The sequence below is a fragment of the Gopherus flavomarginatus genome, chromosome 4, assembly GCF_025201925.1.
Source record: "Gopherus flavomarginatus isolate rGopFla2 chromosome 4, rGopFla2.mat.asm, whole genome shotgun sequence".
NCBI lineage: Eukaryota > Metazoa > Chordata > Testudines > Testudinidae > Gopherus > Gopherus flavomarginatus.
Window position 1 is genome coordinate 8,318,498 of NC_066620.1, and position 13,141 is coordinate 8,331,638.

Genomic DNA, 13,141 nt, shown 5'->3' on the forward strand with positions numbered 1-13,141 from the left:
CTTTCGATAACCAGGTTATCATCTGGTGTGTATCCAGCAACTAGAGCTTCCTTTTATGGCTCTCCTCCTTTCTGCCTGTGTGGGGAGGGATATGTTCCAGGGTGCCTTGGTGTTTCTGAAAGTGTCCTGTGCCAGGGTCAGTCACCTTGGGGCATGAGGCAGGGAGGGAGAGGCAATGCTAAAACAGCAACTTAACTGAATATCTTTGCAGTTAGTGCCCTTGATTGCGAGCAAAGAAGCCTGGAATTCTGCTGCTGACCTGCTGTGTGAGGGTAGGCAAGTCTCTGTGTCTCTGTTTTCCCACCTGTAAAGTAAGGGCAGTGGTACTTGCCTCTTCATGACACAAAATGAGGGGTACCATTGTTAATGGAGAGGCTCACTGAGGATACTCACAAGGTCTGTTTTTAATATGTATTCTGGCACAAGGGCAAGGGATTTACTCACACTGGGCCAGATCCTACTCCCAATGACATAGGACTCGCTGTGCAAATAAGAGCAGGATTTGGCCCCTTAAGATGTTCCCATGGCCTTAGATCAGCTCTGGGAATGGTTTTGACTGGTCTGATCATTCAACTGGGCCTCGTTTCAGACCCAACCCTGCCTCCATCTCAGTGCAGTGAGACTCAGTTCTACTATAGAACACTATTGACACTGAGGCCATGTCCACACTACAGAGTAAAATCGAAATTAATAAAATCGATTTTATAAAACAGATTTTATAAAATCGATTTTACGCGTCCACACTAGGGCACATTACTTCGGTGGTGTGCGTCCATGGTCCCAGGCTACCATCGATTTCCGGAGCGGTGCACTCTGGGTAGCTCAGTAAAAGAATGGGACCAATAACTTTGATTTCCGTCCACACTAACCCTAAATCGATTTAGTAATATCGATTTTAGGGTTACTCCTTTCGTTTAGCTGGAGTACAGAAATCGATTTTAAGACCCCTTAAAATCGATTTTAAGTGCCTTGTAGTGTGGACGGGTACAGCGTTAAATCGATTTAACGCTGTTTAAATCGATTTAATGCTGTAGTGTGGACCTGGCCTAAGAAATGGAGCCCACACATCCCCACGCTGATTTTTTCCTCACTTATGTCCTTCAACTCACCTTTAGGCTTCAGCTAGTTTGGCCCTACTGTGAGGCTTCCTGGGGGTCCCCAGAGTTGCTAGGCAACCTGCTCCCACTTGCCCTCAGTGTGAGGAAGCCTTGTCTGTGCCTGTGGGGTCAGTGCCTCAACTCCACCAGCAATGAGCAACAAAGCTTTTCCCACTAGGCCTCGCAGGGCCCGCTCTCTCTCTAGGTTAGCGATAGGCATGCGCCTAGCCCTCTGAGTGTCCCCCGGATGCTGCTGGAATTCACAGGTCTGTTGCTCCCAAAGCTGCAGCAGCTGCAACCCTCAGCCTCCCGTTAGATCGCCACTCGCTTTAAAACACAGCACTTAGATATGTTTCTAGTGAAAAGGAGCAAACCTTTATTTAACAAAGAGCAGAGATTTAAACGACCGCAAATAGAAATATGGGAACCAAATGGCGACATGTAAATTAAAACTGTGACAGTCATTCTAGAAACTAGTTACTGTCGTGTCTTTATAGTGTTACTCACCAGCGTTTTTCAGCCAGATAGGCTGTGATCCCTTTTCGTCATGAGAAAAGTGGAGGCCGTGGCTTGTTTCCTCACTAAAGGATCCCGTGTGTCTCCTTGCATTCTCCTGATATACCAGACTAATTCTTTGACCTCAGCCATGAATAGTACCCCTTGCTGTGTCTTCCTATAGAAAATATGCTCTCTTGTCACCTTCTCAGTCTTGATTAGCAGGTGGTTCTGTATGCAAACAGATTTTCACTGTAAAACACAATGACCAGCTAGGGAGATGTCTGCTCCCCCAGCCTGACCAGAACGTATTTGTTACCTTCTGGTGACTTGTCTTAACTTACAACCCTTAAGAATGTAGTTTTCATTGTAGATACACAATTTATGAAATATTATCCTTTCATACATTTTGCAATGATTATGATCACCGGGCTATCAGCCTGTGGTAGAGACCTTTCACACCACCCTTTGGCTAACAGTTATGTGCATCCCTGCTCCCCCACAGACTTCCTGTGTGACCTTGGCTTAAGTCCCTTAGTGTCACTGTGCCTCAGTTTCCCCATCTGTACAACAGTTAAAATAGAATTGCCCTACCTCACAGGGATGTTGTGAAGATAGATATATTTTAAAGAAAGATTGTGAAGTGCTTTGAGATCTGCTGATAAGAAATGCTATGTAAGAGCTAGGTATTAGCATGTCCTACTCGATCACCTCTTTGTGTAAGTTGTAAACTCATTATGCAGATTCAATGATTGAGGGATCTCAGACGCCTCTGAAAGGAGACACAGAGAACAGCATTAAGAGGAATGATCCTGGGTAAAGCAACACCAGGAATTTCACCAACGGGTGTTTTAAAATTAGGATGTGTTTTGTGGCAGGGAAGAGACATCACACAGGTCCAGTTTGAAACAGCCTCTCAGGACCCTTGAAAATAAAATTTTAGAGGAACTCTTAAAATTCAGGAGCCCAGCCCCAGGAGGTGCTGAGCAGCGCACGAATAGTGCTGAAACCCTTCGTTCACATCAAAGCGCTACTGAATGTGGAAGATGCTTTGCTCTTCATAGGAGGCAATGACCACACTATGGGCCTGAGCCAATGCCCGTTGAAGTCAGTGAGTGGTAGACACTATTATTACAGGACCCACTGTGAATCATGTTTTTGTTAGACTGCAAGGGTCGAATCCAGCCCTGAAGAGTAGTTTGTAGGAATCTTGATGGCCAGAGGCACAAACCAACCAGCACAGCTTACATCAGATTTGCCTCTTGAGTGCCAGAATTGGGAGGCCCAGAGATTTAACCGTGATTGCATCTCCACAGATCTGCCTAACCTCTGAGTTTTGGATGAGGGGTGAAATCTTGGTACCACTGAAGTCAATGGGAGTTTTATCATTGACTTCATAGGAACCAGGATTTCACCGTGGGGCTCCAGCTAGCTACCTTCCTGCCAGCTTGCTTTTGGCCAGTTGCTGGTATGGATAGTTTACTGATTTGATTTAAATTTGATATGCCATTTGCTCAGCAACAAACAAAATACAGGAGCATGTTAAATGAGAAGGAAAAGGAAGCAGGACACAATAGCTGCAGAGTTAAATATTAATGTCACAGCAATGCAAACACTGGGCCTGCTCCTGCTTCTGTTGGGAGCTAATCTAGCAAAAATCCACCTAGCTTCAAAGGATCAAGCCCATAATCTATCTGATTGCAAAGGATAAGACTTTGTTTCTGCAGATACCTACTGCAACAAAGATCAAGTGGAATTAGGAGAAAAGTTTCACATTTTCTAAACAGCTCAAAATTCAAATGCCTTCTCACTTCCCTATATTGCAGCATTGCAGAAATCCACATGCCTGCCATATGTGTAAAACACAGCACTTCCAGCTCTTGTGGTTTCATCACAAGACTTACAGTATTTGTTTTTTTGTTAAAGCCCCAGCTGCTGGAGTCAAGTGATTCAACTTTTGTTTAAAGACAAAAAGTCAATTTTTTCCATCCCTGAGAAAAGTTTGCTGAAATTCCATTGACTTTCAATGAAACCCAGGCTCCCAAATGAATAACAACATTTTTGAAAACGGAACTGTTTTAGGCCCCACAATTGTATAGGTGTGGTTTTAAAAATTTTGTCTAGAAGCCTAATCTTTCCCTGGGCTGTGTGAGTGCACAAGCAGAGGATGAGAGTCATGGAAACCAGGATTCCTATTTAATGCGCTAGAGAGGATCACAAGTGGGGTGATCTTCTATGACCTTCCAGCCAAAGCGTGATCACCCACTAGCGAACAGATGGGCCTTTGTCTGTGACATATCCTGGTCAGGTGGCATACTATTATTCATAGGTGCAGCAACTGTCTGGTACTGCCGCCCAGTCTGAGTCATCACCTCCAGTAATACCAAGGAGGTTCTCGGTAGTAGTAATGTTTAAATAGTACCGCTCTGTCCTTGCTCCTAGGAGAGAGGACAAGAGCTGGGTGAAATCTTCAACCAGAAAAACCCGTAAATCCATTCTTCACACACCCAGTTCTGATAAGGATGAGACTTGGAGCGAAATGCGCTATACTAGAAATGGACACAGTCAAAATCGTAGAGCCTCTTCCTTTGGGGAACTTTGGATTCAAAATTTCTCATCTGAGTCTATCACCTGCAGTAACAGCGGGACTGCAGAAACTCCACTGAGTACAGAGCCCCATCATGCTAGGTACCGTATAAAAATGTAGTGAAAGACAGTCCCGGCCCTGAAGCGCTTACACACTGAATGAAAAAGATAGACAGAAGGTTGGAGAAAGGGAGGGTTGTTATGCCCATTTTACAGACGGGGAACTGAGACAGAGTTTAAACTATTTGCCCAGTGTCAGACTGCGAGCCCCTGGCCTGACTTTCAGTTGTCTACACACAATCTGCTGCAGCTGGTTCCCTAATGTTTGGGCTCCCTTAAACATCCAGGCTGATCTCTGCCCTATGTTTCTGGCTCTCTTCATTCTGAAGATGGGTTTGAAAACACAGTGCCAGGGTTGATAGTTTGTCATGTGGATTTTTCTGAACAGTCCCAGGTTAGTCATGGTTCTCCTTACCTGAAACTGCAGGCTTCTGGGTGTCCAAAGCCCATGCTCATTTGCCCCCTGACATTTTGTTTGGTGCCCACAAAATGAAAAACAAAAAATCCCCACAAATCTGGCTGACACTCCGCAAACTCCTGAGGCTGGCTCCCTCTTTGAGTACAACCACAAGTTTCTCTCACTCTAAGCCATATTTTCGCCTGCCAACTGCTGCATCTTCCCATCCCTCTTCTTCCTTATGGGGAGCTTCATTTCTCTGCTTCTGGCTGCCCTCTCCTTTTCTGGGGGAGAGCGAGCCGTGTAAGTAAGTCTTGCCTATTCTACTGACAGCATGGCAGTCTATGATTTGTTTTCCCCCTTCTCGCTGCTCTGAGAAGATTCCACACAGTGGAAACAGTGTAGGGCCCCTCCTTTAAAAAGTTCTTGTCTTTCTTTATGACATGGTTCGGGCAGCATGCTGCTGGTAAGAGGGTGCACAACCGAGGTGGTCTTTCTGCTTCAAAAAGAGAGAGCGCCTTGTTCTGGACTGCAGCTCTGAAATGAGGCTATTAACAGTTAAACACGGCACTCACCTAACCCTGATAGATTGCTTCCAGCCGGGCCCTGTGGCACAGATCTCCAGCGTCGTTCGTATCCTGGCATCACATGGAGTGACAGCCTTTGGGTCTGGACTTTGGGGGAATCTGTGAAAGAAAACAAATCAAGGCATGTGCCCAAGGTTTCCTTACGGCTTCAGCACATAGCTGTAAAGTTTCTGGATTGTTCAAAGGTGACCTGTAAATAATTTTTTTAAAACCTAGTTAGTGTTCTTAAGCAGTAGAGAGGCCAAATATCATTACCTTTCATTGGGACATATTTTCTCCCCACATGAAATACAGAAAACATTTCTACTGCAGGGGATCTGGGAACACTTAGAGGCATTTATTTGTAAGATCTATTTTTAACCAACTAATCCCCTGTAAAAAGAGAGTTCTTCATGAATTGTTCAAGGAAGGAATCTGGTATTTAACATTATTTGAATATTAAATTTATTGTAGGAGAATCTTGTGACAACTTCTGGACAACCAGCCATACTTAGCTAATTTCTTGAGCAATCTGAAGTTGGTACAATTTCCAACATACTCATCCTCTTATGTGCATCCGTCTTTGCATGTAATTTGTTTTCTACCGTGGGTGGAGTTAAGTGGTTGCAAATTTACAGTACTCCATATGGGATTGGGAGCCCATGGCCTTTTTCTTTCCTCTTGGTTAATGGTCTTATCAGTGCCAATGTTTTCTGACTGGAAAAAGTCTCAGAAGTGTCATGATTGGGAATCCGTAAATTATTTTCTAAAGGGATCCTATTGAAAAACACTACTATGTATGAAGGAGAAAGACTGGTACTCTCAGAGCTGGGGTGAAATCCTGGCCCTTTCGATGTCCATGATGAAACTGCCATTAACTTCATTGGAGCCAGGATGTCACCCTTTATTTTTATAATTCCTTTAAAAAACTTTGGGTATGAATTTTGTGGCAGCGAATACAGCATACATGCATCCTGGACTCCTAGGGAGAGCCCAGCAAACAGTGAAAAGCCTGCCCCCTGCAGGAAAGAAGGGGCCATGAAGGCAGTCTATTTTGCCCATGAAAACAGAGGGGATGTGGGGAGGGGGGGAAGGGAGTCAACTGAATAGGGCGGGACAACAACAAAATCAAAGCAAGAACAGGAGTGAGGTTAAAGGTTCAAAATAAAGACTCCAGAGGTAGACGCTGAGCAGAAAGCCCTGAACACCATGAGAAGGAGGCTCTTGCCAATAAACAGAACAAGAGGCCCTACCCCTGACAGGGGGAGAAAGGCCAAAGGAAAATTGGGATCAACTAATTATGCGGGACAGATTATGAGAAAGCAGGGACAGATGTGCACTTTATAGGGCCAAACAAAGGGATCTGGCGGAGGAGACTGAGTGGAGAACTCCAGCCAAGAAAGACTCTAAGGTGCTGGTGGATGCTACCCAGAGGAATTCTTCTTGGAGATATGAACACAGAAGTGCAAGGAAAAAGATCCCATAGTTATGGAGAGACCCCTCTTTCACCCCTGTCCAACTTCCTTTTCCTGGTTTGAAGCGTGGCATTTTGGCCAGTGCTAGCAGGAGGCAGACAAGGCAGACTCTGGCCTTTTGTGGGGACACAAACAGGAACTGCATAAAGGAAGAAATGTGGGGAGAAGTACAACGGGAACCTCAGCGGGAGATTCTGGAGCATGGCAGATAGGCCCCTGCCAAGCTCTGCCATGGAGCCAAACTGACAGCACTAGAGACTGTAGTCCTCTCTCAGCGATCAGAGTTAGGTGAGCACCTCTATTGTCGGACAAGGTTTAATATGGGCAGCGGCTGCACGGCAAGCTTCCCCATGCTACCCTGCCAGGGAGTCTAAACCTAGATCCAGAGAGACCACTTCCAGAGGCCAGCTCATTCCAGAGCCTGCCACTCAGGGTGCCCATTGGTGCTGCGGTGATGGGTTTTGTGACACATGTTCAGGGCGAACTAGATGTGGGCTACTGGAACTGGCTCTTGATTCTGTAGAGAGCATCTTTTCCTCTCTCATACTTGTGGGAACTAGCTCAGCTGGGCACAATCTGCCCCTTGCCAATGCTGGGTGCGTTTTGCTCAGCTTCTCAAAGAATCTATTTCCCTAAAAACGCTGCTTTCTCTAGAGTTGACAACGTCAAAACCATGGCTGGGTTCCGGTAAAGAAAGATTCAGCCACCCCAAGTGAGGTGGGAGAGGAATATTTTGGGTTCTTCTGGAAGGAGAGAGGATAAATCGGATCCAAATACCTGCCCATCTCCAGACAGTGGGAACCAAGGAACCCTACCGTGACTTCCAGCAGCCAAGAATAGGCAAGGATACAGCAGCTACGTACTGTGAGGTTTTGTCCTGCAAACTGTCAATTCCACAGCAGCTGGAAGTGAACCAGAAAAAAAAATCACACATATGGGGGGTTTTATCGGATTAAAAACCTGAGGATCAAATGCTTCATTTGAATATTTGGTTCACTTAAAAACATCTGTACCTCGGATAAGCTCCGGAGACTCAAACGGCGGCAGAGTTTGTATACTGTTAGAAATCGACTGCTGGGGCAAAGCTGGGCTTGGGGCCCTGCTGCAGAATTTAGGTGTATTGTGCTGCAGAGTAGATGGAAATCAGATTATGGAAGTGAATAGACTGTTATCTTTGCTTATCGGTTGTCTCTCAAATGACTGCTGCCGTTTATAGATAGACCTGCGACTAGTGCGTATCTCACTTAGAAATAGCGGCAATTACAAAGGCAACACTTAAAAGGTCTCTGTTTCTCTGATGGCGGTGCCCAGAGGCCCTTCGTGTTGGAGTCCTATTGGGCCAGGTGCTGTAGACAAGTAGGCATGATCCCTGCCTCTAAGAGCTTAAAATGCCTGGCTGGTGCGTTTTGCATACATGCTCAGGGTCAAACTGATTGCCAGATTTGGGGTTGGAAAGGAATCTCTCCCCCCGGCCAAATTGGCAGGGACCTTGGGAGTTTTTCATGTTCCACTGCAGCATGGGGCGTGGATCCTGCTGGGGTCATCTGGGCTATCTCACCTCCCTGAATTCCTGTTATTGCAGGACCCTCAGGCATCCGTGGTCTCTCCTGTTCCCTGCCTATGGCACACAACAGTAGAGCCTGCTGAGGACTAGACACTTGGCTTTAACTAAAGCCACTGGGTTCAGGATTGGGGACTTGGGTGAAATGTAATGGCTTGTGATATGCAGAAGGTCAGACAAGATGATCTAATGGTCCCTTCTGACCTTAACAATGCTGTGTAACGAAAATCAGTGATATGAATATGCAAATGTTCCGGAACACAAGTTAAAAATCAGTTCAGCTTTTGAAACGTCTCAGCGCTTCAAACCAGACTTGGGTAAAACAATGTGCACACTGGGAGTGATTTTCCCAACAGATTCCGTTTCTCACTGAAATTGGTCCTGAGCGGTTGTGTGAGCCATCCTGAGTAAGGAGTGCTTAGCGACTGTGGTGCTGAGGGCTACAGATTATCCTGCAACAGAGAAGTAACAGTAAAATGGGCACTGTAGAAAACCCTAGGAGCCAGACTGATATCCTTACTCACATTCAATAGTATTTTACTCAAAGCCGAAGTCCCATTGAAGTCAACAGCTCGTGGGGCTCATGGAGTAGAGTGTTACTATAAGAAGACTCAGAGTATCAGATCCTGGCTCTAAGATGGACTGGTGGAAGCATGAATGGAGACTGATTGTAATATTGCCCCACTCTTCAGACTGGCCAGTTAAAAGGTTCATTCTTTTGCATCCCTCCTGTTTCTGTTGTCAGCTTTTCCCACAGCCCTTTGGACAGCTCAGTTCAGATTTTTTCCATTAAGAAATGTTCTAAAGGAGGTTCTCAGGCCATCCCTGCGAGGCACCGAGCACTGTGATATCACTGTTAGTATGGAAAAGGAACTAGTGTGTCTGCATGTAATTTTTAAGCAAACATGGAACATGCCATATAGAAAGGTTATTGCACTTTGCTTCTATCTTGTGAATGTCATGCTTCTGTGACGTTGCTTTGGCTATCTTTTAATATAGGTTTCATTCAGCAATAGAATCAGGTGTGCAGTTTGGATAAGCAGTCAAATATTTGGACTGCTCATGCAAAAGTCCTCTAAAGTTGGTCTGTATATTTAGCTGAAAATCTCATGAGATCAGGGTTTCTCATGAGATTCTCTCCCCTCCCCACCCCGCATACTTCCTGGAGGAACTAAGGGCCCCTTCATTCTAAACATAAATGTATTTGAGGCAAAGCCAGGGCGTGAAGGAGCTATATTTTAGAAATAACTATATTACTAGTGAAAACAGAGTGGAAACCACTAGTTCTTCAAGTCTCCCCCCCATCAACCATTTGTGTGAATATTTGCTCTAACACAATTCCTACCTTCTCCTCCTTGTCTTGGAGAAAACTGGGCAGAGTAAAGTGAGGTGTTTTTTGTTGTTGTTTGTTTTTTTTTAAAGATTTTTTTAAAGATTTGGATTGGGTCAATTCTTATTTTGTAATCAGCTTGTCCCTAATTCCAAAGGCATATTTAGGTGCCCGCCTGCCACTGATTTCAATGGGAGCTCGGTGTCTAAATACCTTTGAGGATCTGGGCTCCCATGTGATCACTGTTTTCATTCAATCATTATTCAGTGTTTTGTTTTTTTTAAAGGAACTGAAGGGCATTCATCAACCTGTGAGCAGACAGATCACATCTCAGTACTCCCCCCCCTGGAAGCTCAAAAATCGTGAGTCAGCAACCCTTCCCCCCATTGCCAAAAAAGAGCTAAGGCCTTTATAAGCAATCACAGCTGTAACTTGAAGGTAAGCTGTGGGTATACACCAAGCGGAAGTCTTGTAAAGTTCTAATCTTACTGAATGCCCATTTAAGACAAATACTGTCCTGATTTGAAAAAAGTTCTTCCTGATAGCAATAGACTGTTATGTCGTGAGCTGGGATAGTACCTTTGACTTACACGGAACAATTTTGTTCATGCCAATCTAGCCTCTCGCGGATAACTTTCTTTCCTGGAAGATACTTATAATTAGGGCTGGCTGCAAAACTACAAGGCACATTTTTATTTTAAGATTTCAAAGTTTGTTTTCATTCTGATGTAGAACAAAAATAAGACTATTTATTATAGGCACACACATTCTCTTAAATGGCAATACATATTTAAGCAAATTAACGGTGGAACTAAAATACTACAGTTTGCTATGATGTAAAGGGATCACAATTCCTCCCCCAAATATAACTTTGAAATGAGCTTTAATTAATTTTTTAATCAGAAAAATAATTGGATTTCAGAGTCAGACTCAGTCAACAACAGGCTGATATGTAATACGTGGATTCAGACAAATTACAGAGAAAAAGTTGATCTTTATGTTTGTGAAACAGGAAAAAAGGAGGAAAAAGAGCTTCAGTGACCCCAGAAATTTTTAGCAGCATCCTGCTTTACACCTGGAATAAGGTATTGGGGTGGGGATTAGGGAGAGGCTCTTACCATACACTCCTGTCCAAGTAGCATCCCGATAAAGGTTTTTCTTGAATTCCTTTGCTACCCCGAGCCACAGCAAGTCTCATTCATTACTTTATTACAGATCTCCATTCAAACAAAATATATGCTGGGATCAGACAAGCTCTCTTCATGATTGCCAAGATTGGGGAAATTTATTCCCCAATCCTCAAACTCCCTGCTTGAAATATTAGAACATGCTTCTTCTGTCTTACCTCGAGGCTGGGCCCATTCTGGCCCATAGGAAAACTTGCATGGACATGAATAGTGTGGGGTCAAGTGCTCTGTGCCGCTTCCACCAGGACGGGAAATGCATTAACCCATTTTCCTGGCCTGCTGCCCGTAAAAGGAGTCAGAAAGCAGGATAGCAGCTCTCCTGGCCTGGTAGCCCAGAAGAGACATCTTTTACCTCCATCTGCAGTTTCAAGTGGTTTCCCCTTCCTGATGCTCCCAATTATTTCTTGCCCAAGAAGATGAGCGCATGGGAAAATCTGCAGGGTGAGAAATGTTGGACTGTTTTTGTATTCTTCCTCTTTACTGAGAGCCTGTTCTCGCTCATTTGAAGCAGATTGGAGGTTTGCCGTTGACTTCAGCAGGATCAGAGAGGATTTTGACTCTCACGCAGCTTCAGCAGTCCCACTTCATGTGGAAAATACTGCCCGATTCTCATTTAAATGTTTGTTTTCCTCCTGGCTGTTCCTTTTTAAACCATTAGGCCTGATTCACAGGTTTCCCATACTGCCCGTAGTGACCCATCGTGGATTCTTGAATGTGGGAAAAAGTTAGACAGGTACAACTCCGGTCTTATTTCTACTGTAGATGTCCTTAATTCAGATCCTTTTTATGACACAAGTTTTAATTCACTCTAATTGAAAAGCCATACTGCAAGTGTTCATTGCAGGGGGAAAAAAATTGTTCAAGGTGCATGGTTCATTTTAAAAGATGAGAGCCGGCTTTGCTAGATAAAGATGTCATTGCATTTAACTCAGTCTTTAATTATAACCAGATGGATGAATTATTTTAATCGCTGCTATATATCTTAACAGTAGTTTGTACATTGACATAAAGTTGCAAACATCAAACAGAAATTAAATGCTAGTGCAGGAAAGCTGCCAACCTCTAAGGGAAGCAGTTGATCACAACCTGTCATCTTAAAAGGCTCAAAGAATGCAAAACAAACATTCAAGATTAGTGTACTAAATATGGTTTATCAGCCCAGCTCTCTCCTCTGGTAATTCAGCTATACTATTTATTTTAATACTCTGCCATGCATATCTCAAGCTCTGTAATTAGACAGCTTCAGGTATTGCCTTCTTCCTGCCTTTGAAAGGGCTTGCTTTGAGGCGCTTCACAAAGAAGATATTATGATAGTGCTATTTGATGAGTAGTACAAAAGAAAGTCTGCATAGAACTATCCATTCCTGCTTAGAACAATCTGACTCGAGTGAAAACAGTTAATAATGGCCACTCAAGTGACTGCTGCTTTTCAGAGCATAACAGGTTTTATGATGCAGCCCTGGTGGTATGGAGGGTTATTCTTCCAAATTGAGATTTTACTGGCCATTAGGAGAGATGACCATGGAGATCGAGTGATCTTTGGCAAAGATTTCTCTGCACCTTCCCTCTAGCACTGTGTTGATTTATTCAGGGAGGGGACTATATCGTGCTATGTTCACCTGTTCTTTCATTGAAAAACTTAGGGGTGGGTCATTCAACATCACTCCACACTGACCTAACTCTGGTTCTTTAGCTTGAGTGGGAGTGGAGTTAGGCCCACACCGAGTGCTTTGGGAAAAGCCACCCTAGGCGATGTTGCTTGTTTGATGTCTGATTACACAGCGATTTCTTTACAGTTAGGGTGTTGATTTAAAGATGCTCACTGTGCACGTGACCTAATCCAACTGCTATAATAAAAATGCACTTTTTTTTGAACCAAGTAATGAAGATGTTAAGTAGGATCATAATGTTGGAGAAGATTTCAAAACCATTAGTTGTCACACAGGAATGTTCTTTATTACACACCTCTACCTTGATATAATGTTGCCCTCGGGAGCCAGAAAAGTCTTACCGCATTATAGGTGAAACCGTGTTATATCGAACTTGCTTTGAGCCGCTGGAGTGCTCAGCCCCGCCCCCCAGCAGCACTGCTTTACTGCGTTATAGCCAAATTGGTGTTATATTGGGTGGCATTGTATCGGGGTAGAGGTGTACTCTTTCAATATAAAGCTGCATATACATGCTTGAAAATAAATGACTTATTGTGCTATCATACAGTTTGAATGTTCTCCTTAAGACTTACTGTTATGAAAGTAAATCAAACACTTTGAGCTAAATGCAATTCTAGGGGGAACATGCTAATGAACGCGCATCCTTGGAACACCCTAAACAATGGACATTATGGAACTCACAAGCTGTGATTGCAGAAAGAATTCTCACACCAGCCA